Here is a 25566-nt window from a genome sequence, read left to right as displayed (position 1 = left end):
CTGAAGAAGGGCTTATGCCCGAAACGTTGATTCTCCTGTTCCCTGGATGCTGCCTGACCTGCTGCGCTTTTCCAGCAACACATTTTCAGCTCTGATCTCCAGCATCTGCAGACCTCACTTTCTCCTGAGGACATGATAGGCCATGAGGTTGCAGATTATGCCAGAGTACAACTGTGCTGCTGTTGATGGCCCACAGCACCTCATTGATACTCAGACTTGAGTTGCTAGATCTATTCAAAGTCTATTCCATTTAGCACAGTGATAGTGCCACACAACACAATGAAGGGTATCCTCAATGTGAGGAGGGACTTTGTCTCCACAAGGACTGTGTGGTGGTCACTCTTCCTGACACTGTCATGGAAAGGTGCATCTGCAGATGGCAGATTGATAAGGATGAGGTCAAGTATGTTTTACCCTCTTGTTGGTTCCCTCATCATCTACTGCAGACTCAGCCTAGCATCTATATGCTTTAGGACCCAACCAGCTCAATCAGTAAAGCTGCTACCAACCAATCATGGTGTTGGACATTGAAATTCCCCACTCATAGTATATTTTGTGCCCTTGCCAGCCTCAGTGCTTCCTCCAACATGGAGAAGTACCGATTCATCGACCAAGGTAGGACAGTATGCGGTAATTAGTAGAGACTTCCTTGCCCATGTTTAACTTGAAGACAAGCGATTTCATGAGGTCCAGAGTCAACGTTGAGAATTCCAGGGCAACTCCCTCTCAACTGTATTCTGCTGTGTTGCCACTTTTTAAAAATTAATTCATGGGATGAGAGCATCACTGGCTAGGCCAGCATTTACTGCCCATCCATAATAGCCCAGAGGGCAGTTAAGAGTCAACCACATTGCTGTGGGTCTGGAGTCACATGTAGGCCAGACCAGGTGAGGATGGCAGTTTCCTTCCCTGAAGGACATTAGTGAACCAGATGGGTTTGTCCAAAAATTGACAATGGATTCACAGTTATCATTAGACTCTTACTTCCAGATTTTACTGGGGTCAAATTACACCATCTGCCATGATGGGATTCAAACCTAGGTCCCCAGAACATTACCTGGGTGTCTGGATTAACAGTCGAGTGATAATACCACTAGGCCATCACCTCTGCTGGGTGTGTGCTGCTGGTGGGACAGGACATATCCCAGGATGGTGATGGTGGTGTCTGGGACATTGTCTGTAACGTATGATTCCATGAGTATGACTATGTCAGGCTGTTGCTTGACTGGTCTGTGATACAGCTCTTCTAATTTTAGCACTAACCCCTAGATGTTAGTGAGGAGGACTTTGCAGGGTCGACAGAGCTGTTTCTGCCATTGTTTTTTCTGATGCCCAGGTCGTTGCTGGGTGGTCTGCTCAGTTTCATTTCTTTGTTGAGACTTTGTAGCAATTGATACAACTGGGTGGCTTGCTATGCCATTTCAGAGTGAAGTTGCGAGTCAACCACAATGAAGGCCAGACCAGGTAAGGATGGCAGATTTCCTTCCCTAAAGGATATTTTAAAGAACCAGATGGATTTATCTGACAATCGATGATTAATTTATGGTCATCAGTAGATTCTTAATTCCAGTTATTTTTTATTGAATTTAAATTCCACCATCTGCCATGGTGGGATTTGAACCGGAGTCTCCTGAACATTAGCTGAGTTTCTGGATTAGTGGTCTAGAGTTAATACCAGAAATCCATTGCCTCCATTCTAATGTTACTACAAATTCTTCTATTTTGATATCTATGTGAGTAGTAAACTTACATTATTTGGATTCTAACTAACGACAACTCAGTAGATGTCTAAATGTGTTGGTAATGCATGTTGCTACTGTACAAGGACATCTAAACTGAAAATGGCATTGACAGTTTAATTGTGCAGATGATATATAAGAGCACCTTGCAGGTTGTTGTGGAAAATGTGTAGAGAAGATAGAATACACTGTTGAAAATAGGGAAAAGTAGAAAGGAGATATTGACATAGATTCTGGAAAGCAAAGGGGCAGCAATAAAACATAACAAACTGGAGGGAAATGAATGAAAACAAAACGGAATGTTCAGAATCATAAAAAAGTTTGTAATAACTCAAAAAACTGACTGGAAATGAGTATCACTTATTGTTGAACATCAAAGTACGGTCACTATCATAGTGTACATAGGCTAGTCCCAGCCCAGGATAGATAGTTCTGCAGACCCATCCCCCGGTTTCTGTTGAGTACAAATTTCATCATCTATCATGGTGGGATTATCGATCTCTGGCTGAGGAACCTCAATTACTCATCCAGTAAGAGTGCCACTACACCAATATCTCCGCAAGTCCAGAATCTGTCACAGTGGGGTGTGAACCGAAATCCCCAGAATATTAACTGGCTCTCTAGATTAATAGATTAGCACCATACCTCTAGGCCATCACCTAACAGCAGCCTAAACCCATCCAGTATTTTTTTTAATTATTAACCAATTTTTTTCTGATCAGCCTGTTCAGAGATTTTATTGCACACCTCTGGCCGGGTGGGACTTGAGCTCAGGTCTCTCTGGTCCAGGGGTAGGACAGGATAAGAGGGCCCAGGCTCATCAGTGGTTGACATTTCTGGACAGGAAACTGACCAGATGAGGTCCAGTGCTTGACATTTCATAGAATGTTTACGGTGCAGAAAGAGGCCATTCAGCCCATCAAGTCTTTATCTACCCTCCAAATAGCCTCCTACTCCATAACCCTGTTTTTAACCATGGCCAATGCACCTAACCTGCACATTTGGATTGTGGGAGGAAGCCAGAGCACCCAGTGGAAACCAAGCAGACACAGAAAGAACTTACAAACTCTACACACACTGTCACCCAAAGCTGGAGTCGAACTGAGGTACCTAGTGCTGGGTGGCACTGTGTCTCCCAGGCCCATCTCTTGTAGAGGGCTGTAGTGATGAGTTTCGGCTGGGCAGGCTATTACCTGTTACCAAAGGAATTCATACCCAATGAGCTTCATGAGGAGATTAATTAATGATTCACCAATAACCTTAAAGGGGTTATCACATAAATGCAACTTCCAACTGCTCAGAAATAAAGCGAAGGCACTGACATTGGTGGGAGACTAAATCAAAATGGGTAATTTTCATACCTCAAAAGTGTGGTATCTGTTTACAAAGAAAAGTACAGAAAATAACAGAATATCATCTCATTCAATTAATCAAAGACCTTAAATCTAATCATATTAAAAATAATCATTACAGTCATCTTGATCAATGACTCTGGTTCTGGAACATTAAAAAAGCTTATATTTCAGATGTAATTTCTTTTGAGTTGTTGGCTTTTTTGGCAGTATGCTATTTTTCTGAAGCTGACAACCTTTCCGATTTCAGTCGGTTAGCATGCATGTGGAGCTGAGAGAGACCATCTGATTTGAAATGCATGGGTGAAGGTAATGCAATCACCCGAGTCCAGCAGAGCAGATGACAAAGACAGTTCCTCAGCATCTGAAAATTGACCAAATCTCAAATCCTATAACTTGCTACTTTAAGTATATTATTTTATAATAAGAACCAACAAATCCTCTCTCTCACACAGGCATGACTTTATTAAAACAACTTAAAGCATCACAAAGTCTTACACAACATCATATTGAGAATGGAGAGGAGAGATTGATGCACATTCAAATGCATTCTCTCTATTGTTATGTTTGAATGCTCCAGGAGATACTCAAAATGGACTTGGGTATCATTGACGGTTCGGCTATGTGGTGATTATACATGACAGGCCGAAGCTTCACCAAGTAATCATGTATGAACTGAAGCTGCTGGTGCAGTCCTCTACTGTCAAAACCAGCACAGATGACAATGTTGGACAGTATTTGTTTTCTTTCATTCATCGAGTTGTTGTTGCACCAAACAGTTGTGCCCAGATCCTTTATGCAATGACAGTCAGGGAATTCCTTATCTCTTAGCTCTGCAACTACATAAGATTCAGGAGACCTGCCCTGTGCAGCTGTCACCACATGCTGTGCCTCACTTACGCTTTCCAATTCATTTGAGGCTTCCCTGTCAAATTGTCAGTGTAAATCCCCAGGGATGATGAGCTTGTACATGCAGGTGCTGGCTTCTTCCATTGGGAGCTACAGAGCATCCTTGGAGGATTCCTCTAGAAACAGAAATGAGAAGCAAATGTAAGAATGTGGCCACAAAACACCCTGCAAATATTGCTTACATTAATCATGCTGTTGTGTGCAGTGTGCTTCTTTATGAAATTAACTGAGTCCCCAAGGAAGATACAAACCCACTTTGTGGAGAAACCCTCCAACCTATTCCTTCCCTTGTCTTATTGCCAAAGATATATACGAAACCAATTAGTTGTTAGTACTTGAGGCTAAACTGTCCCACATGCTCCCTGTCCTCGGGTTTGAACCTTTCCTTTCGTTCTGACCCAGTTGAGGTTGTTTCACAGTGGTATACAGGGGAGGGGGGGTTCTATTGACTCCAGACTCCATGAAGTCTCAAGGCATCATGTTAAACATGTGCAAAGTTAACACATGAAAATGGTATAACTTCCACATTAAAACACTAACTCTATTTCCTTTCTCCACAGATGCTGCCAGGTCTGCTGAGTTTCTTCAGCATTTTCTGTGTTTGTTTCGGATTTCCAACATCTGCAGTATAAGAGTCAACCATGTTGCTGTGGAATAGAGTTCATCATCATAGAGTCCCTACAGTATGGAAACAGGCAATTCAGCCCAACTAGTCCATATCGACTCTCTGAAGAGCATCCCACCCAGACTCACTCCTCGCTTTTTGCACGGCTCATCCACCTTACCCATACATCCCTTGACACTATGGGGAATTAGCATGGCCAATCCACCTAATCTACACATCTTTGGTCTGGGGGAGGAAACTGGACCACCCAGAGGAAACCAACGCAGGCGTGTGGAGAAAGTGCAAACTCCATACAGACAAGCACCCAAGGCTAGAATTGAACCTGTGTCCCTGGCACTGTGAGGCAGCAGTGACAACCATTGAGCCACCGATCTGCTCCTAATATATATAAATCAGTCAGACTGGATAGGGATAGCAGATTTTCCTTTTCTAAATGACATTCGTGAATAAAATGGGTTTTTTATGACAAATGTCAGTGATTTCATTAGACCAGCTTTTTATTTTGCAACCAACTTACCTTTTTAGGTTTCTGACCCAATGTCAGGTCATTTATCAGTGAATTTTAGTATCCAGAAAATTTGATTTTCTGATATATATTACACAATAGTGTAAACAGCAAAGGACACAATCCTTCCTTGAACTTTATAGCACAGGTGTAATTCATCCATTTAGAGTCAATGAAAAGCCAAAGCTTGCACGAACTGGTGCCAACTGGGGAATGTGAATCAGATATCGAGGCCAAAAATGACTCTGAGATAAAATAGGGTGGAACTACTTCCTCCTGAGCTTCTACAGAATTCTGCTTTGTTCAGTTCACATGGAATTGATGCTACATTTCCAGTTGAACATCAGTGTTCATGTGAACTAGAATAATACCACTGTTATTATGGCAATGTGTACTGAGATTGTACAAAGTTGTTTGGCATGAAAGCAATTCAGATTTCACTGGCAGGCCTCCAGCAGCAGTATGTTCAGTGATAATTGCTGTCACAATTTGTGAATTGTCACCCATGAGAGTTTTAAAAACAATTTCCCTAATCACTTTGTTTTACCGTTAAAACGTATTTTTCACTGCTTTCTTTCTCACTGCATTTTTCCTAATGTTTCTGAAAAGGGATTACTACCAGTGCCACATGCTAGCCAGTGTAGAAATGAAAAACTAGGCAGGATGAACACTTGACTTGAGAGATAGTGTAAGAGGGAGGGGTTCAGATTTGTTGGACATTGGGACCGGTTCTGGGGAAGGTAGGACTATTACAAAAGGGACGGTTTACATCTGAACCAGACTGTAACCAATGTCCTTGGGGGAGTTTTTGCTACTGCTGTCGGGGAGGTTTTAAACTAATGTGGCAGGGGACTGGGAACCAGAAAATAAAACAAGTAGGCAGTGAGGTGGAGACTGGAGATTGTAAGAATTATAAAGAAAACATTAATAAAGGGAAGAGTAGGCAGAGAGCAGGTGAGCGCAAAAGAACTGGTGGCCTGAAATGCATCTACTTTAATGCAAGGAGTATAGTGTCTAAGGCAGATGAACCTAGAGCTTGGATTTGTGCCTGGACGTATGACATTATTGCCACCACAGAGACTTGGTTGAAGGATTGGCATGATGATTGGCAACTAAATGTTCCAGAATATAGATGCTTCAGACAGGACAGGGAGGGAAGTAAAAGAGGGGGTGGAGTTGCATTGCTGGTCAGGGACGATATCACGGCTGTGCTAAAGGAGGACACTATAGAGGGCTTGGGTAGTGAGGCATTATGGGTGGAGCTGAGAAATAAGAAGAGTGCAGTTACATTGTTGGGGCTGTATTACAGACCGCCCAACAGTGAGTGTGAGGTAGAAGAACAAATAGGTAAACAGATTATGAATAGATATGGAGGCAATATCGTAGTGGTGTTGGGAGATTTTAATTTTCCTAACATTAACTGGGATACACTTAGCGTCAGAGGTCTGGGTGGAACAGAATTTGTAGGAGTGTCCAGAAGAGTTTTCTAGAGCAGTATGTCAATAGTCCGATGAGGGAGAGGCCATATTGGACCTAGTACTGGGGAACGAGCCAGGACAAGTGGTAGAAGTTGCAGTGGGGGATTTCTTTGGGAACAGTGACCACAATTCTGTAAGTTTTCTAATACTCGTGGATAAAGAAGAGAGTGGTCCTAAGGGAAGAGTACTGAACTGGGCCAAGGCCAATTATATCAAAATTAGGCAGGAGCTGGGAAATGTGGATTGGACACAGCTATTTGAAGGGAAGTCCACAACTGAGATGTGGGAAACTTTCAAAGATAGGTTAACAGCAGTGCAGGATAGGCATGTCCTATTGAAGGCACAGGATAGGAAGGGCAAGATTTGTGAACCGTGCATGACAGGAGAAATTGTATGACTAGCCAAGAGGAAAAGGGAAGCATACATAAGGTCTAGGCAGATAAGAACAGAACAGGCACTGGAGGAATATCGGAAGAGTAGGACCAGTCTTAAACAAGGAATCAAGTGGGCTAAAAGGGTCATGAAATAACTTTAACAAGCAGAATTAAGGAGAATCCTAAAGCATTTTATTCTTATATAAGAAGCAAGCGGATAACTAAAGAAAGGATTGATCCACTAAAGGATAATGAAGGAAGGCTGTGTGCCGAACCTGAGAGATTCTGAATGATAACTTTGCATCAGTGTTCACTGAGGAGAGGAACATGATGAATCTTGAGATTAGAGATAGAAGTTTGATTAGTCTGGATCACGTTGGCATAAATAGAGATGATGTGTTGGGTATGCTAGAGGTTATTAAGGTGGACGAATCCCCAGGACTGGATGGGATCTATCCCAGGTTGCTGAGAGAGGCAAGAGAGGAAATAGCTGGGGCCCTGACAGATATCTTTGTGGCATCCTTAAATACAGGGGAGGTGCCGGAGGACTGGAGGGTTGCTCATGTTGTCCCCCTGTACAAGAAGGGTAGTAGGGATATTCCGGGTAACTACAGACTAGTGAGCCTGATGTTGGTGGTGAGGAAGTTGCTGGAGAGGGTACTGAGAGATAGGATCTATTTATGTTTGGAAAGTAATGAGCTTATCGGTCATGGGGAGCATGGTTTTGTGCAGGGGAGATCGTGCTTTACCAACTTGAGTTCTTCAAGGAAGTGACCAGTTGTTAGATGAAGGAAGGGTTGTTGATGAGATTTACATGGACTTTAGTAAGGCGTTTGATAAGGTTCTCCATGGTAAACTAATAGAGAAAGTGAAATCACATGGTGTGCAGGGTGTTCTAGCTTGGTGGATAAAGAACTGGTTGAGCAACGGTTGTAGTCGTTGAAGGGAGTTTCTCGAAATGGAGAAAGGTGACCAGTGGTGTTCCACAGGGATCAGTATTGAGGCCACTATTGTTTGTAATATACATAAATGATCTGGAAGAGGGCACTGTTGGTATGATCAGCAAGTTTGTAGATGACACAAAGATTGGTGGAGTAGCAGAAAGCATAAGGGACTGCCAGAGAATACAGGAGGATATAGATAGACTGGAGAGTTGGGCAGAAAAGTGGCAACTGGCTTTCAATCCAGACAAATGTGAGGTGATGCATTTAGGCAAGACTAATTCTAGAGCAAATTATGCAATGAATGGAAGAGCCTTGGGAAAAGTTGATGGGCAGAGAGATCTGGGAGTGTAGATCCATTGTGTAGGTGACCCACTGTGCCCAAGTCTTGGGAGGAGCACTATAGACTCAGTCTTACTGGGTCGCCGCCATCTTGGATCCCCCCGGCAAGTCATGTTAAAATTGTACAAGACATTGGTTCGGCCACATTTAGAATACTGTGTACAGTTTTGGGCGCCACATTACCAAAAGGACATGGACACTTTAGAGAGGGTGCAGAGAAGGTTTACGAGGATGTTGCCTGGTATGGAAGGTGCTAGCTATGAAGAGAGGTTGAGCAGGTTAGGTTTATTTTCACTAGAAAAAAGGAGATTGAGGGGGGACCTGATTGAGGTTTACAAATCATGAAGGGTATAGACAGGGTGAATAGAGACAAGCTTTTTCCCAGGGTGAAGAATTCAATAACGAGAGGTTACGCTTTCAAGGTGAGAGGTGGAAAGTTTAAGGGGGATACACATGGCAAGTACTTCACACAGAGGGTGGTGGGCGTTTGGAATGCGTTGCCAGCAGACGTGGTAGAGGCAGGCACGGTAGATTTATTTAAGATGCGTCTGGATAGATGTATGAGTAGTTGGGGAGCAGAGGAATACAAATGCTTAGGAACTAACCAACAAGTTTAGACAGTACATTTGGATCGGCTCAGGCTTGGAGGGCTGAAGGGCCTGTTCCTGGGCTGTAAATTTTCTTTTCTCTTTGTTCTTCAAGGTGAAGATTAGCTCATTAGTTGTGGAAGGACTTCCAAGAAATTATGAGCATCACAGCTGCAAAACATGAAACATTTTGAGTAATTTCTTCCACTTCGGTGATTCAGATCAGAAATGTTGAATCTTAGCTGTGTTATTTCAAGTGAAACTATTTCTAAACTCCGTTCTTGTAGAAAACTTAAGTAATATAATACATATCATCAAAGAAAACATGAGAGTCGGGTCAAATGAGAAGACTATAAAACTGTACCAGATCCTCAATCCCAATAAAGAAGTGTAAATGTCACCATAAGTAGCAATTAGTCTGTATGACCAAGAGGATACATGGCAAACATTCCTAACTATAAGCTTATTAAGTGCACGCTTTCCACAGTTTCATTTTATGCTCATTTGCGTATTGGTGCCCATTGTAGAAGCAATACTGCTCAAAATCTGAGCAAGGTTTTGTTCTATCCATTTGGCACAGATTTGCCATGCTTGTGGGGTTCTGAAGCTCAGAACAATGACTTAAATCAGGCCACTGCTTCAAACAAAATTGTGGTCACACTATGTAATTAAAACGCTGGCATGATTGTCTGACATTTCCACCCGATATCGCTAAATCCTGGTCTTGTCCATCAACTAATGAAATTGCAAGATTTTCCTCAAACATGGTGCACCATTGATGTTCTTCATATTGAAGAAAGTGAGGACTGCAGATGCTGGAGATCAGAGTCAAGAGAGTGGTGCAGGAAAAGCACAGCAGACCAGGCAGCATTAGAGGAGCAGGAGAATCGATGTTTCAGGCATAAGGATTCCTGATAAAACATCGATTCTCCTGCTCCTTGGATGCTGCTTGACCTGCTGTGCTTTACCAGCCCACATTGTGGACTCATGTTCCTCATATTGGCTTGTACACTCTTTGACACAATATAAACAACATCACTCAATAACATCAGGTTAACATTTGATGACTTGTGATATGTTACATGGAACTGAGTACACTTCCCTGACAACTTGCTGTAACACTTTTATATTGTACCTTCCATTCAGTTGCCTATGAATTGATGCTGCACAGCACATTTATAGCTGGCGATTTGAAGGTAAGGGCTGGCCCATACACACACGGACTATGACATTTCTTAAACATGATTCAGCAACCATTGGGCCCTGGAACACTTGGCTGGATTATACATAGAGGCTGAGCTCCCGGCATCCTGCCCTAAGTTTCAAGATTGATCCCACCTCGTCTGTTGGGCCAGCTTGTTCCTGCCTTAAGGTGATGCCCCTTTATTTAGCATGAGGAGGAACACCATCTAATTCCAGTCTTGCCTGATAGAGCTGTCAGATACTTAGAGACCAGCAGCTTCCAGTACATCAGGATTGGTGGTGCTGCTGGTACTGCTGGAGGTCCAGGAGGAACAGCAACTTTTGATGCCTTTGAACCTAGATCTGATAAGCCCTTCATCAGGGCTCATTCCTGACCTGCTGTGCTTTTCCACCACCACACTCTCGACTCTGATCTCCAGAATCTGCAGTCCTCACTTTCTACACTTGAAGCTACCACAGTAAGGGAGCGTTCACTCTCAGGAAGGAGAAAGCATCTAGAAGGAAGGGCACCTGTCAGCCACCAGAGATGCTCAGCAGCAGCTGGACAAAGGCCAATCCCTCCTCCTTAAGTTAGATTTATTTTAATCATCTGTCTTGGTCCTCCCAAACTGCACACAATATCAGTGCAAATTCCAGAGCTGCTTTTATATCTTATCTCATTTCAAGGTGACAGCCTGCACAGGAATCTTGAAAATTGTATATTGAGTTTCTTATTGTATAGAAAACGCCTGTCACCCTGGCAACCTGGCCTGAGAGGGCCCAGCTATGGGCTGCATCCAATTGGCTACAGCCTGCTTAGATAGTCTGGCCTAGCTAGTTTCTGTCAGCAGAGGGCAGCTCTGCACCACAAATCCAAGAAACCAGATTCACAATTACTGAGCAAAATAAACTCCTCATCTATTTAGTCTCCGAAGAACTGAGCCCAGAATCTGCATAGCTCCTACAAGAGCAAGCTCTGAGAAACATGTTACAGACTCAAACAAGACAAAGGTTCAGCAGCAAAATGTACTGAATTGACCGCACACCCCATGAATTAACTGTAGACAGATTTACAACAGTTAAGTGCTGTGGCCTTAAAGAACATTATCATGGCAATTATTGACATAAATGCTCAAGCTTCCAAAAATAAATCAACTTAATAAAAGGTTGAAATAATTCATAATATTTTGATGAAGTAATGTCAGGATTGGTCAGAGCATTGAGTACAGGAGTTGGGAGGCAATGTTGCAGCTGTACAGGACGTTGGTTAGGCCACTGTTGGAATATTGCATGCAATTCTGGTCTCCTTCCTATCGGAAAGATGTTGTGAAACTTGAAAGGGTTCAGAAAAGATTTACAAAGATGTTGCCAGGGTTGGAGGATCTGAGCTATAGGAGAGGCTGAACAGGCTGGGGCTGTTTTCCCTGGAGCGTCATAAGCTGAGGGGTGACCGTATAGAGGTTTACAAAATTATGAGGGGCATGGATAGAATAAATAGACAAAGTCTTTTCCCTGGGATTGGGGATTCCAGAACTAGAGGGCATAGGTTTAGGGTGAGAGGGGAAAGATATAAAAAAGACCTAAGGGGCAACCTTTTCAGTTAGAGTGTGGTACGTGTATGGAATGAGTTGCCAGAGGATGTGGTGGAGGCTGGTACAATTGCAACATTCAAGAGGCATTTGGATGGGTATATGAATAGGAATATGGAGGGATATGGGCCGGGTGCTGGCAGGTGGGACTAGATTGGGTTGGGATATCTGGTCGGCATGGACGGGTTGGACCGAAGGGTCTATTTCCTTGCTGTGCATCTCTATGATTCTATGGCTCTATGATTGTAAAACAATAATGGACAATCGCCACAGGAACCAATCAGAGCTATATGCAAATCACCATTATAACCTATAAAAAAGTCAAGAATACACATACAATTGAGGAACAGGAGAAGCCTGTCTCCTCAGTACAGTTTCTACCACACCATTATGAGAACTTTCTGTATGACAATTTATTCACATTTGCCTTATTCAGAAGTCATGTAAACTCATTGGGGAAGGCAAAAAATTAATAATTCCTCAGATCAGTTTGGGTAAAGACAGCTGAAACATTCAGCCAAGACTCCCACCAGGTTGATAAGAACCAGCCCAAGATATCGCCATGGTTCTAAATTCCTGGCAGTACCTATTTTCATGAGTGATGATTTTAAAAGCAGGTAAAAAAAGCAGGTTGAGTTTTTCCATTGTGAGCTGGAAGCCTGGGCCAGAGATTTAAAAGGAAGTACTTTCTGTCAGCTAACTTAAATCTGGCCTAATCAGATTTTAAGTCATAAGCCCTTCTAACGTTTTCAGTTGGAAAAACTAGCATTTGAACATAATCTAATTTGCAGCCCCATGCCAACTCATTGCCAACACAATCTCCCTTGTGACCACTCATCCACAATCTCATTGCCCTTACAAAACCTACATCTTAATTCACCCCCAGTACCTATCTGGGGAAGCATCAGGAACTATGTTGAGCTGAAAGAAAATAAATTTCTAATAATCTGCCATAAACTTTACTATTGTAAAGTAAATTCATGAAAGCCCATTCTAAGCATTTAACTCCTCAAGAACTCAATTCCTATGTAACAGATTAATTTATATAATCCCACAGTAAAGACAGCAAATCCTTCGATAACCTTTCTGAGCTGTCAATCAAACAGTAAATTTATATTCCTCTGATATTGGGTCATGAAATTCAACAAAGCATTAATGATGACATAGTAATAGCCCTTTGGGTAATGTCAACAAACAACTTTGGTTGCTGCTAAAACAGATTTTTTTTCACCTGTTGAAAGAATTAGCCTTTTCTTTTGTTTTCAATTTTTAAAGGGCCAGGGATTTAAATAACTTCACAGATTGACAGTTCTACAGATCTTATCAACTCCTCAATTGTGTACTGTAAATATCTGTACTGTACTCCTCTACTGTAAATATCTGTAGCTCCCATACTGTGGAGTAAGCCTCTTTCTACAGTGAAAATAGGGACCTGTTTCAAATTAGCATTGAATTCATATGGCCAAGCAGAGTTTGAGTTTCCCTCAGGTGTGACATTTGTCTTGTTCCCTTCTCTTTTTGATAAAAATGGGATCTATTATAAATAGGGTTTGCACGTATGGACCCCACCAACAAACTTTAAAGGTCCGTGGAGAGTCCATGGCACTGTAAAAACCCAAACTTAACGTTACTGTGTGAAAATGTTTCACCACATGTTGTCTTTGGTTCTTTCTCCAATCACCATAATGTGATGCCTTCTGTTTCTCAACGCCTCCAACACTGGGACCAGTTTTTTGCAGAACCATTATTTTCAGATTGCCCATGACTTTGAACATCACTATCAAATATTCTCTCAATGTTCTCTTCTCTAAGAGGAATAGTCCTGGACTCTCCAAAATATCCATGACTAACATTTCTCATCCTCAGTATTATTCTCATATTTAATTTCTGCAATCTCTCCATTGCCTGTATATCCTTTCCAAAACATGCTCTCCAGAATTGGACACAACACAACATTTCAGATTAATCCAGTGTTTTATTTTAAAAGATTTACCTATAACCTTCTTGCTTTGTACTCTGTGCCTCTATTTATAAAGCTCAAAATCTGAATATCTTATTACCTGCTTTCTCAACATACGCTGTCATGTTTAATGATCTGTGCACAAAAAGCACAAGATTGTTCTGTTCTTGTAGCTGCTTTGTGACTGCTTCCTTCATCTTTCCTCTTCCCGTGCTTCCATTTCATACACAGAGTTAGAGGGATGTACAGCACGGAAAAAGACCCTTCGGTTCAACTCGTCCATGTCAACTAGCTATCCTAACTTAATCTAGTCCCATTGCCAGCATATGGCCCACATCCTTCAAAATCCTTCCTATTCATATACTCATCCAGGTGCCTTTTAAATAATGCAATTGTACCAGCCTCTAACATTTCCTCTGGCAGCTCATTCCATATACGCACCACCCTCTGCGTGATTATTGTTACTGCAATTTGGCGTTGGATATGGTCGACTCTTTGCGAGCTCCTGCATGCAGATCTAAGTTTCCTATTTCCTACAATCGTTCTACACTCTCTAAACTTAATAGCATACTATTCTTAACATTTGCCTCTACCTGTGCTTTGTTTTTGCCGCTGTTCAGCTATTATTTATTTATCTATGCTACTTAACTATGTAATCTGCCTGTATTGCTTGCAAGACAAAGCTTTTCACTGTGCCTTGGTACATGTGACAATAAATTCAATTCATTTCAAAATGTTGCTCCTTAGGTCTCTTTTATATCTTTCCCCTCTCACCCTCAACCTATGGCCTCTAGTTCTGGATTCCCTCACCCCAGGGAAAAGACTTTCTCTATTTATCCTATTCATGCCCCTCATGATTTTATAAACCTCTATGAGGTCATTCCTTAGCCTCTGACACTCCAGGGTAAACAGCCCCTGCCTATTCAGCCTCTCCCGATAGCTCAATTCCTCCAACTCTGGCAACATCCTTGTAAATCTTTTCTGAACCCTTTCAAGTTTCACAACATACACCTGATAGGAAGGAGACCAGAATTGCACTCAATATTCCAAAAGTGGCCCAACCAATGTCTTGTACAGCCACAACATGACATCCCAACTCCTATACTCAATGCTCTGACCAATAAAATAAATCATACTAAATGCCTTCTTTACTATCCTTTCTACCTGTGACTCTACTTTCACAATGTCTTGTACAGCCACAACATGACATCCCAACTCCTATACTCAATGCTCTGACCAATAAAATAAAGCATACTAAAATGCCTTCTTTACTATCCTTTCTACCTGTGACTCTACTTTCAAGGAGCTACGAACCTGCACTCCAAGGTCTCTTTGTTCAGCAACACTCTCTGGGAACTTACCATTAAGTGTATAAATTCTGCTAAGATTTGCTTTCCCAAAATGTAGCACCTCGCATTTGTCTAAATTAAACTCCATCTACCACTTCTCAGCCATTGGTTCATCTGATCAACGCCCTGCTGTAATCTGAGGTAACCTTCTTCATTGTCCACCACATCTCCAATTTTGATGTCATTCCCAAACTTACTAACTATACCCCCCCCCTCCCCTCCCATGTTCATATCCAAATCTTTTGTATAAATGATGAAAAGTAGTGGACCCAACACTGATCCTTGTGGTACCCCACTGATCACAGGCCTCCAGTCTGAAAAACAACCCTCCACCACCCTCTGTCTTCTACCATTGAGCCAGTTCTGTATCCAAATGGCTAGTTCTCCCTGTATTCCATGAGGACACCTTACTGAAGTCCATATAGATCACATCTACCATTCTGCCCTCATCAATCCTTTTGTTACTTCTTCAAAAAACTCAATCAAGTTTGTGAGACGTGATTTCCCACACACAAAGCCATGTTGATTATCCCTAATCAGTACTTGTCTTTCCAGATACATCTAAATCCTGCCCCTCAGGATTCCCTCCAACAATTTGCCCACCACCCATCTCTATGTTAAATTTGAAATCTGCTACGTTTCTGGTGATCCTATCAGCCTATGCTCTGCCAAAATCTTGCCACATTTTCCACACAATTCAGAATACTTTCAGGCTTTGCGTCAGATGCATTGCACACCCATGTCCAGGTCACTAATACATCAAGAAAAGCAATGGTCTTATTACTGACCCTGGGAGTATTAGTCCATAAACAACCATTCATCACTAAACTTTGTTTTTGTTACTCCCTCAAATATGTATCCCTGCTACCACTGTCCCTTTTAATCCATGGGCTTCAATTCTGCTTGAAAGCCTGATCACCCAGTAACTTATCAAACAATTTGTGGAAGTCCATGAACACCAACCACATCAATTTCATTACCTACATCAGTCCTCCATGTTACCTTGAATTTGCCCTTAACAAGTCTGGGCTGACTTTCCTGAATTAATCCACATTATTGTAGTAGAAGCAATTTTGTCTCAGATTATCATTTCTAAAACTTTTCCCAAGACTGATGTTAAATTGACTGGCATGTAATTGCTGCGCTTTGCCTCACACCCATTTTCTTAAAAGGGTGTAACATTTGCAATTCTCTAATCCCTTGGCACACCCCTGTAACTAGGGAGGGTTGGAAGGTTATGGCTTGAACTTGTTTAATATCCACCTGTACTTCCATCAGTGTTGTTGGATACATCTGACTATATCCTGGTGACAGGTCAACTGTAAATATAACCAGTTTTTCTAATGCCACCTCTTTATCCATTTTTAGCCTGTCTGGTATCTCAATTCCCTCCTCTTTCACTAGCAAGGAAGAACATGCTGGCATAGTTTTAAATACAGGTGCACATTCACTTAATACTTTAGTTATGGTCTCTGCCTCTATGTAAACCTCTTGATTCCCTAACCAGTCCTTTCTCTCCTTTTACTATAGAAGACAGTTTTATACCCCTTTATGTCTTTTTTACAGTGTCTTCTCATAGACCCATAAAATCATACAGCACGGAAACAGACCCTTCAAGTCCAACTAGTCCATGCTGACCATGTTGCTAAACTAAGACCCACTTGCCTGCTTTTGGTCCATATCCCTCAAACCTTTCTGATTCATGTACTTATCCAAATGTCTTTGTAACTATACCTGCATCCATTATTTCGTCTGCCAGTTCATCCCCCACATGAACCATTCCCTGAATGAAAACGTTGCACCTCATGTCCTTTTTAAAATATTCTGCTCTCATGTAAACATTATGCTGCCTAGTTTTGAACTCCCCCACCCTTGGTACAACCTAAGCATGACATCCCAACTCTTATTCTCCAAGGTCCGAGCAATGAAGGAGTGCGAAACGCCTTCTTAATCACCTTATTTACCCATGACGCAAATTTCAAAGAATTATGCAGTTGAGCACAGAGACCTCTCTGTTCTACAACATTACCCAGGGCCCTGTCATTAATTGTATTAGTCCTGTCCTTGTTTATTTTACCAAAATGCAATACCTCACATTGATCAAATTAAACTCCAACTGCCACCCCTCAGTCCATTGACCTAATTGATCAAGATTTCTTTATATCTTAGATAACATGCTTCACTGTCTGCTAAGCACCAATTTTGGTGTCACCCACAAACTTACTAATCATGCCTCTTATATTCTCATATAAATGACAAACAAAAATGCACTCCCTGTGGAACACCACTAGTCATAGGCCTCCAGACCAAAAAACAACCCTCCACCACCACCCTGTCTCCTACCGTCAAGCCAATTTTGCATCCAATTGGTAAGTTCTCCTTGAATCCCATGTGATCTAACTTTACTAATTAGTTTACCATGTGAAACCTTGTCAAAGGCTTTACAAAAATCCATATAAACACTCTGTCCTCACCAATCTTTTACTTCCTCAAGAAACTCAATCATGTTTGCGAGACACAATTTTCCTCACACTAAACAATGCTAACTACTCCTAATTATTCCTTGCCTCTCCAATGCATGTAAATCCTATCTTTCAGAATCACCTCCAACAACTTATCCACCACCAATGTCAGACTCATAGGTCTATAGTTCCCAGGCTTCTCCTCACTGCCTTTCTTAATTAAAGACACAACATTAGCCACCATCTAGTTCTCTGGCAACTCAGTCATGGTTATAAATGCAACGAATATTTCTGCTAGGGGCTCTGCATTTTCCTCCCTAACTTCCCACAATGCCCAGTGATACACTTGATCAGATTCTGTAGAGTTATCCACCTTTATGTCTTCTAAGACCTCCAACCCCTCTATAATGCAAACTGTTTTCAAAACATCAATATTTATTTCTGAGTTCTGGGAGGCACAGTGGCACAGTGGTTAGCACTGCTACCTCACAGCGCCAGAGACCCGGGTTCAATTCCCACCTCAGGTGACTGACTGTGTGGAGTTTGCACGTTCTCCCTATGTCTGCATGGGTTTCCTCCAGGTGCTCCGGTTTCCTCCCACAGTCCAAAGATGTGCAGGTCAGGTGAATTGGCCATGCTACATTGCCCGTAGTGTTAGGTTAGGGGTATGGGTGGGTTGCGCTTCGGCGGGGTGGTGTGGACTTGTTGGGCCGAAGGGCCTTTTTCCACACTGTAAGTAATCTAATCTAGCCTCCATTTCTTTATCCACAGTAAAACCTGTTGCAAAATATTCATTTAGTATCTCTTCAATTACCTGAAGTTAACACATGGATAACCTCGTTGATCTTTAAGGGGGCCTATTCTCTCTCTAATTGGTCTTTTGCTGTTAAAGCGTTAGTGTACTCTCTTTAAATTATCCTTAACATTATCTGCCATACTCTTGCTTTGATGTTCTTTTTTTTTCATTTTCCCTCTGAACTTTCTGAATTCACCCTGGTTCTCATCTGTGTTAGCATCCTGACATCTGTCATAAGGGCCCATCTTTCTCTTTATCTGTTCAATTATCTATGGAGTTCTACCTGCATTCCATCTTTTGCACTGATAGGAAAAGGCTGCACCTATACCAAAACTATTTCCTCTTTAAACTTAAAACATTGTTCAGTTCCAGCTCTGCCCTGATCAGCTTTTCCTATTTCATTCCCCAGAAGCAGATCCATCAATGTTTCCTACCTTGTTGGGCCCAAAACACATTGATTTTGAAAATTGACCTGAATACACTTTGTAGTTCCTTCTTTCTCAGCCTCTGCACTATGACATTTGTAGTCTGTATTAGGGTAATGAAATTCCCCATTATAAATACTCAATTGCTTTGAAATATTGTTGCAAATTACTTCCTTTAAATCTTTCCTACTAGTGATTATACCCAGTCGTGAAACAGTATCTGTGGTTGATTCAAATAACTCCTATACATCCTCAATCCCATCCTTCCAGGATTTTACTGATGGCTTTTACTTCCCACCATTGATTAACTTTCCCTCCCGACTTTACTCACCAGTTTGCAGACTCTGTTTCTCAAATTCAAGACTATGCTGCTCCATCTGATACAACAATTATAAGATGATCAGAGGGTTAGAGAGGGTGTACAGTGAGAGTCTTTATCATCGGATGGTGATAGCTAGCATGAGGGGGCATAGCTTTAAATTGAGGGGTGACAGATATAGGACAGATGTCAGAGGTAATTTCTTTACTCAGAGAGTAGCTGAAAATGTGGTGCTGGAAAAGCGCAGCAGGTCAGGCAGCATCCAAGAAGCAGGAGAATCGACGTTTCGGGCATGAGCCCTTCTTCAGGAATGAAGAAGGGCTCATTCCTCATTCCTGAAGAAGAGCATCTGCAGTCCTCACTTTCTCCTAGAAGATTTTAACCTACTGTGAATCCTCTTGCAAGGCACAGTCCAAAGATGTGCAGGTCAGGTGAATTGGCCATGCTAAATTAACCTACTCCTTGAAGAAGCTCTCTTCCTCCCTCTGCAACTCATTCCTGAAGAAGGGAGCATTCCCGAAACGTCGATTCTCCTGCTCCTTGGATGCTGCCTGACCTGTTGCGCTTTTCCAGCACCACATTTTCAGCTCTGATCTCCAGTATCTGCAGTCCTCACTTTCTCCTAGAAGATTTTAACCTACTGCGAATCCTCTTGCAAGGATGCCTTCCTTGAAGAAGCTCTCTTCCTCCCTCTACAATCATTCCTGAAGAAGGGCTCATGCCCGAAACGTCGATTCCCCTGCTCCTTGGATGCTGCCTGACCTGCTATGCTTTTCCAGCACCACATTTTCAGCTCTGATCTCCAGCATTTGCAGTCCTCACTTTCTCCTTACTCAGAGAGTAGTAAGGGACATGGAAAGCACTGTCTGCAACAGTAGTAGATTCGCCAAATTTAAGGGCATTTAATTGGTCATTGGAGAGAGATATGGCTGAAAATGGAATAGTGTAGATTAGATGGGCTTCAGATTGGTTTCACAATCGGCGCAACATCAAGGGCTGAAGGGCCTGTACTGCTCTGTATTGTCTATGTTCTATGTTCTATGTTCTAATTGTGCCAAATTTCTTAGCCACAGCATCCTGACCCTCGTCTCTTCCAAAATTTGCCCAGGTACCTTTTCACTGACATGGGAAAACTCCCAGAACAAACATCCATTTAATCATCACTCTGCTTACCTGCATTTCTGGATCCCTTGAAGAACATTGCGCTGCACAAAAAACAATATTCACAACAAAATCTACAATATGAAATAAAGGAATGTTGCAGATTTAGGAGCTGCATTTTTCTGCAAAACTGCAACACTTTGTAAAAACGATTGCCAAAGGAGTGACTTACAAAGTGTTTGTAAAAAATTAAACATGCTTATTGAACAAGATTGTTTGTACATGATTAATAAACAATAGATGTGTTAAAGCAGATGTTGTAATTATCTGATGTGCATACAAAACATGAACTTTGAAAATACAAGCAAATATCTTTAACATTATAAACATTTGAAGTGCACAGTCTGTTAAGCCTCACTGCAGCAATTGTTTCTTTAATCTCATTAACATTTTATGCTTTGAACAAACTGTTAAGCGACACAGAAATCAAGACAAATCTGCATACACTTACCTCATTCATAAAACACAGATGTTTTCCTTTGAATTTACAAAGAAGGAAAACCAGTGGTTTTGAAGGGGTTAATGTTCAGATAACACCGTCTCCATTTGTTGCACTGGTGTCACCCATGGCTGGTGGGTAGAGACAAGGAGCTCTACTTTAGGTTTTGGAGGGAGTAGATGTGTCTGCAATAGCTCTCTAAGGTCCTAGTAGTTATGTCTGATCAAATGTAGTTGTTCTTATTGCTATTGCGCAAAGAATTCATAGAACCCCTATAGTGTGGAAACAGGCCATTTAGCCCAACAAATCCACACTGAAACTCTGAAGAGTAACCCACATAAACCCATTCTCCTTTCCTCTTAATCTACGTTACTCCTAACTAATGCATCTAACCTACACATCCCTGAACACTATGGCAATTTAGCATGGCTAATTCTCCTCACCTGCCCATCTTTGGATTGTGGGAGGAAACCAGAGCATCCAGAAGAAACCCCATGGATGTAGGGAGAATGTGCAAACTCCACACTGTCACCCAAGTCTGAGAATTGAACCCAGATTCCTGACGCTGTGAGGCAGCAGTGCTAACCACTAAGCCACCGTGCCACCCCATTCTCCTTGTTATCTAAAAATAATGCCTTTTAGACCCTCTATGATGGTATATTCTATTCTCCAATCATGAGATTGGTCAACACAAAGCAAAGACAAAGGAGGATTGGTAGCAATGAACTATGTCAAACACAACTTAATCAATATCACACACTGGTAGAAGTAGCAAAGACTGTAAGGTACCAGAAATGATCATCTGGGAAAATACCACAGCGTTTGCTACATTATAAATCATGGTATATCTGGAAGCTGGTTAGATATGTTTCCGCAGATTAAAATACACTGGCACATATCTTAAAATATTGATTTAACAGATGGATTTCGATAGATGGGGAGAAATCAGGTACATCATATCAACATACACAGGAGTTTGCTGCCATCTAGAGAGTACAGGTCCAGACGACAATTAGGTTGAGTGTGGATTGCAACCCATTGTCAACAATTCATTAATATTACTTAACCATTCTCAAATTCCAAATTCCAACACATTGCTCAAATATTGAAAGAAATTATTTTCTTGAAACCATCGTTTTCTCTTTATTTTTAATATTAATCCAACACTAACTGTAATGCTCTTTTAATAATTTTCCATTTTAACTTCAATATTTCTTTGGGAGCTTAGTGGTATTATCACTAGACAAGTAATCCAGAAACTCAGTTTATGTTCTGGGGATCGGATGGTGGAATTTGAACTCAATAAAAATGTCTGGAACTAAAAATTTACTGATGACCATGAAACCATTGTCGATTGCCAGAAAAACCCATCTGGTTCACTAACGTCCTTCAAGGAAGGAAATCTGGCATCCTCATCTGATCTGGCCCTCATGTGACTCCAGACTCACAGCAATGTGGTTGACTCTTAAACTACCCTCTAGGTAATTAGGGATAAGCATTCAATGCTGGCTTAGCCAATGGTACCCTCATGGCACAGTGGCACAGTGGTTAGCACTGCTGCCTCACAGCGCCAGAGACCCAGGTTCAATTCCTGCCTCAGGTGACTGACTGTGTGGAGTTTGCACATTCTTCCTGTGTCTGCGTGGGTTTCCTCCAGGTACTCCAGTTTCCTCCCACAGTCGAATGGGTCTGGGTGGGTTGCGCTTTGGCGGGTCGATGTAGACTTGTTGGGCCGAAGGGCCTGTTTCCACACTGTAAGTAATCTAATCAATCTGTGAATGATTTAATGAACTCATTCTCAGTAGTTTTGACACAATAACCTTCTTTCATGTAGAATGTTTAATATAGTAAAACATTCTAATATGCTTCACAAAACATGTTACCAAATTGCCACTTAATCTAGGAAGTACATATGGAGAAGGAACATTTGGTAAAAGAGACATGGTCTTTAGAGAGAGCGTGGGAGAGCAGCAGAGAATTAGAGTGGGATTTCCAGAGCATTGTACCTGGATAGCAGGATGCATGCCCACCAACCTTCTGAGGTCTCTGCACTCTTCCCACTCTGAATGGCATATATTCTCTATTCCCATCACCCCAACATTAGCAGTTGTGAATATGTTCTTTATACAACAAACAGGAACTCTTAATCACAGCATTTCGTAAGTGAATCATTTATGGACTGTCACTAACTAAACAGCTGGTTTAGTTTTAAAACCAACTGAGTAAAATTACTGCTACCATGGACTGGAAGCATCACCCATTACAGGCTTTCAGAACTGTATCTAGCCAAGTGCTTCTTATTTTCAGGATGGCTAACTAATAAAGGTGCATCATTCCTTTAAATTTGTACACAACTTCTTTCTCAGCAAGAATCAGGGACAAACTTCCAACAATGCCCAAACACCAATATTTTAACCACTTTATTAACAGGAGATCCAATTTTTAAAAACTAATTATTTGTCCTTGATTTGGTCTTCCAATTTTTCTTCAACAATATGAAATTAATTTAAATAAGTAACAACGCAATTTAAAAACTGGCTGAAATGTGATGACATTAATTTCATAAAACATTGTAAGTTTGTCTTCTGTCAATTTTATGGGACTCAAATTAACTTTCACAGAATACTGAAACACCATCTGATCCAGGACAAGCTACTTGTATACTAACTAAAATATAGCTCATGACCAACAGTGGTTACATAGCTGCCAGCCAAGACAACATTATAACTAATCTGATCAAAATATTTCCTCTGTTCATATTTTCATGGCTGGTATATTGCAAAGTTCCATCCTTGGCCTCTCATCTTCATATACTGTCTCCTGATGACATTATCTAAGCCACAGGACCTGGTTCAATTTGTGTGCTGACGTTATCCAGGTTTACTTTGATGCCACTTCTCTAGATTTTATGTTTGTCTCCTATTAAACCTCAAATCAGAATGCATTATACATTGTAAGTAAACCAAAGGGGAAAAAAACAACACTATTTTTTCCTTCTCTATGCTTCTGCACTAACTCTTGTTAACTTAAGGCAGTCCACTGGTGTGGAACTACAACGATAGCCATCATGTGGAGGTGCTGGTATTGGACCGGGGTTGGACAAAGTCAAAAGTCACATGACACCAGGCTATAGACTACCAGGTTTATTTGAAATCACAAGCTTTCAGAAAACTGCTCCTTTGTCAGGTCCACTTCACCTGGGGAAGGTAGTGGTGAGCTGCCTTCTCTAACTGTTGCTGTTCACCAGGAGTTTGTTGCAGCCACAAGGAATGGCAATATGGTTTCAAGTTAGTGTGATGCAGGACTTAACATTCGGAAGGACAGAAAAAAGCATCATTATGATTTAATTCAATAAGCACAGCTGACAAAATCAAACACAGGAATTGGCATTCTAAATTAGTTTTCAGATTCTTACCCCAAATTATAATCCAGAAATGGACCTTAGGTATCCTGGATTTAAAGATGCAGGATGCATTCAGATTTACATTTTACTAGATTTATCTTTTAAAATGTACATGGCCAAGACATCATATGTTCTCAGTTTTATCATTGCTGCAATTTCTCCCATTCATTCATGGTATGTAGGAGGTCAGCATTCACTGCCAATCCCTCATTTCCCTTTTGAAACTTGTGAGCTACCTTTGTGAACTGTTGTAATTCTTGAAGGCGAAGTCAGAGAGTTTATTACAGAATAGAATTCCAACATTGTGGAAACTGGCCATTCAGGCCATCGATTCAAACTGATTCCCGTGCACCCACCCCCCCCCCCCACCCTCCACTAACGTAATTTCCCATGACTAACCCACGTGGTTTGTACATCTCTGGATACAATGGGCAATTCAGAATGACAATCCACCTAACCTGCTGGACTGTGGGAGGAAACTGGAGCACCCGGAGGAAACCCACACATAGGGAAAATGTGCACCCTCCACACAGACACTCAGGAGTGGAATCAAATCCACGTCCCTGATGCTGTGAAACAGCAGATAATAGGAAAGTAGTTCCAAACTTTGACTCCAGCCAGTGTAAAGATTTCTCATTAATTCAATATTGTTAGTGTTGTCACACTTGGTCAAGACCTGCCTGATGTCAATGGAAATCACTGAAGCTTTAACTTTTGAATTCAACTCTTTTATTCACATTGGGGTCATGGCTGCTACAAGGGTAGGAGAATGTGGTCTTGGTGCAACCCAAACTGAGAATCAAGGAGTTGGTTATTGGTAAGTGCTGCTTGTTATTTTCTGATTTCCAACATCTGCCATTTGTTGTTTCTTTTTCTGCTTTTTAGTAGTGTCCAGAGCACCTTCTGCCTCTTTCCTGATGATTGGGAGTGGACTAGCTCAGAGATAGACTGGACTTATCCCACTTTTAAGTGGAAAGGATATACCAGTTTATTGACTAGATGCTAGTGTTGTAACCTTTAAGTATGAGAGAATATCAGAAGTCAGGAGTCAAGGGTTGTTCCAAATTGCCTCATTTTCTAAAATGATGTTCGTTTTGATTATTAATATTAATCACCTTGATATTCACTAAAATAAGTCTAAAAGTTCACTTCATTTAATTTAATAGTAAGCATTTTGCTCAAAAATTATAAATAGGGCACAAAGTATCCCTCCCTGTATATTACTATCGGCTTTCACATTAAAAATACAAAAAACTACAAACCTGGAGTACAGTCTCATGAGATGTCAGCTAGGATTCTAAGATTTGTCAAGTTCATGAAACATGAAGAGGCACCATAAATTGTTTAAAAAACTGCATGTTCCTGCATAAATTCTAAAGTGGACTTTGTTGCACTAAAGTTTGACCACCATCACTACTGATCACATGATGCAGGTGAACTATAATTTCTGGAAAGTTCCAAAGAGAACAATGCTTTGACACTCTCCTGGAATTTCATATCCTTGCATTCTGTAGTCATTGCACTGAAACCATTTCAAAAATAGAAAATATGGTGAATCCCACTGTAGACTGAGAAAAAAGGGAAGCTACTGAAACTAATTGTGCCTGAAATGGGGCTAATTGCTTACCA

Source organism: Chiloscyllium plagiosum, chromosome 23, assembly GCF_004010195.1.
Source record: "Chiloscyllium plagiosum isolate BGI_BamShark_2017 chromosome 23, ASM401019v2, whole genome shotgun sequence".
Classification (NCBI taxonomy): domain Eukaryota; kingdom Metazoa; phylum Chordata; class Chondrichthyes; order Orectolobiformes; family Hemiscylliidae; genus Chiloscyllium; species Chiloscyllium plagiosum.
Note: the sequence above shows the minus strand (reverse complement) of the source record.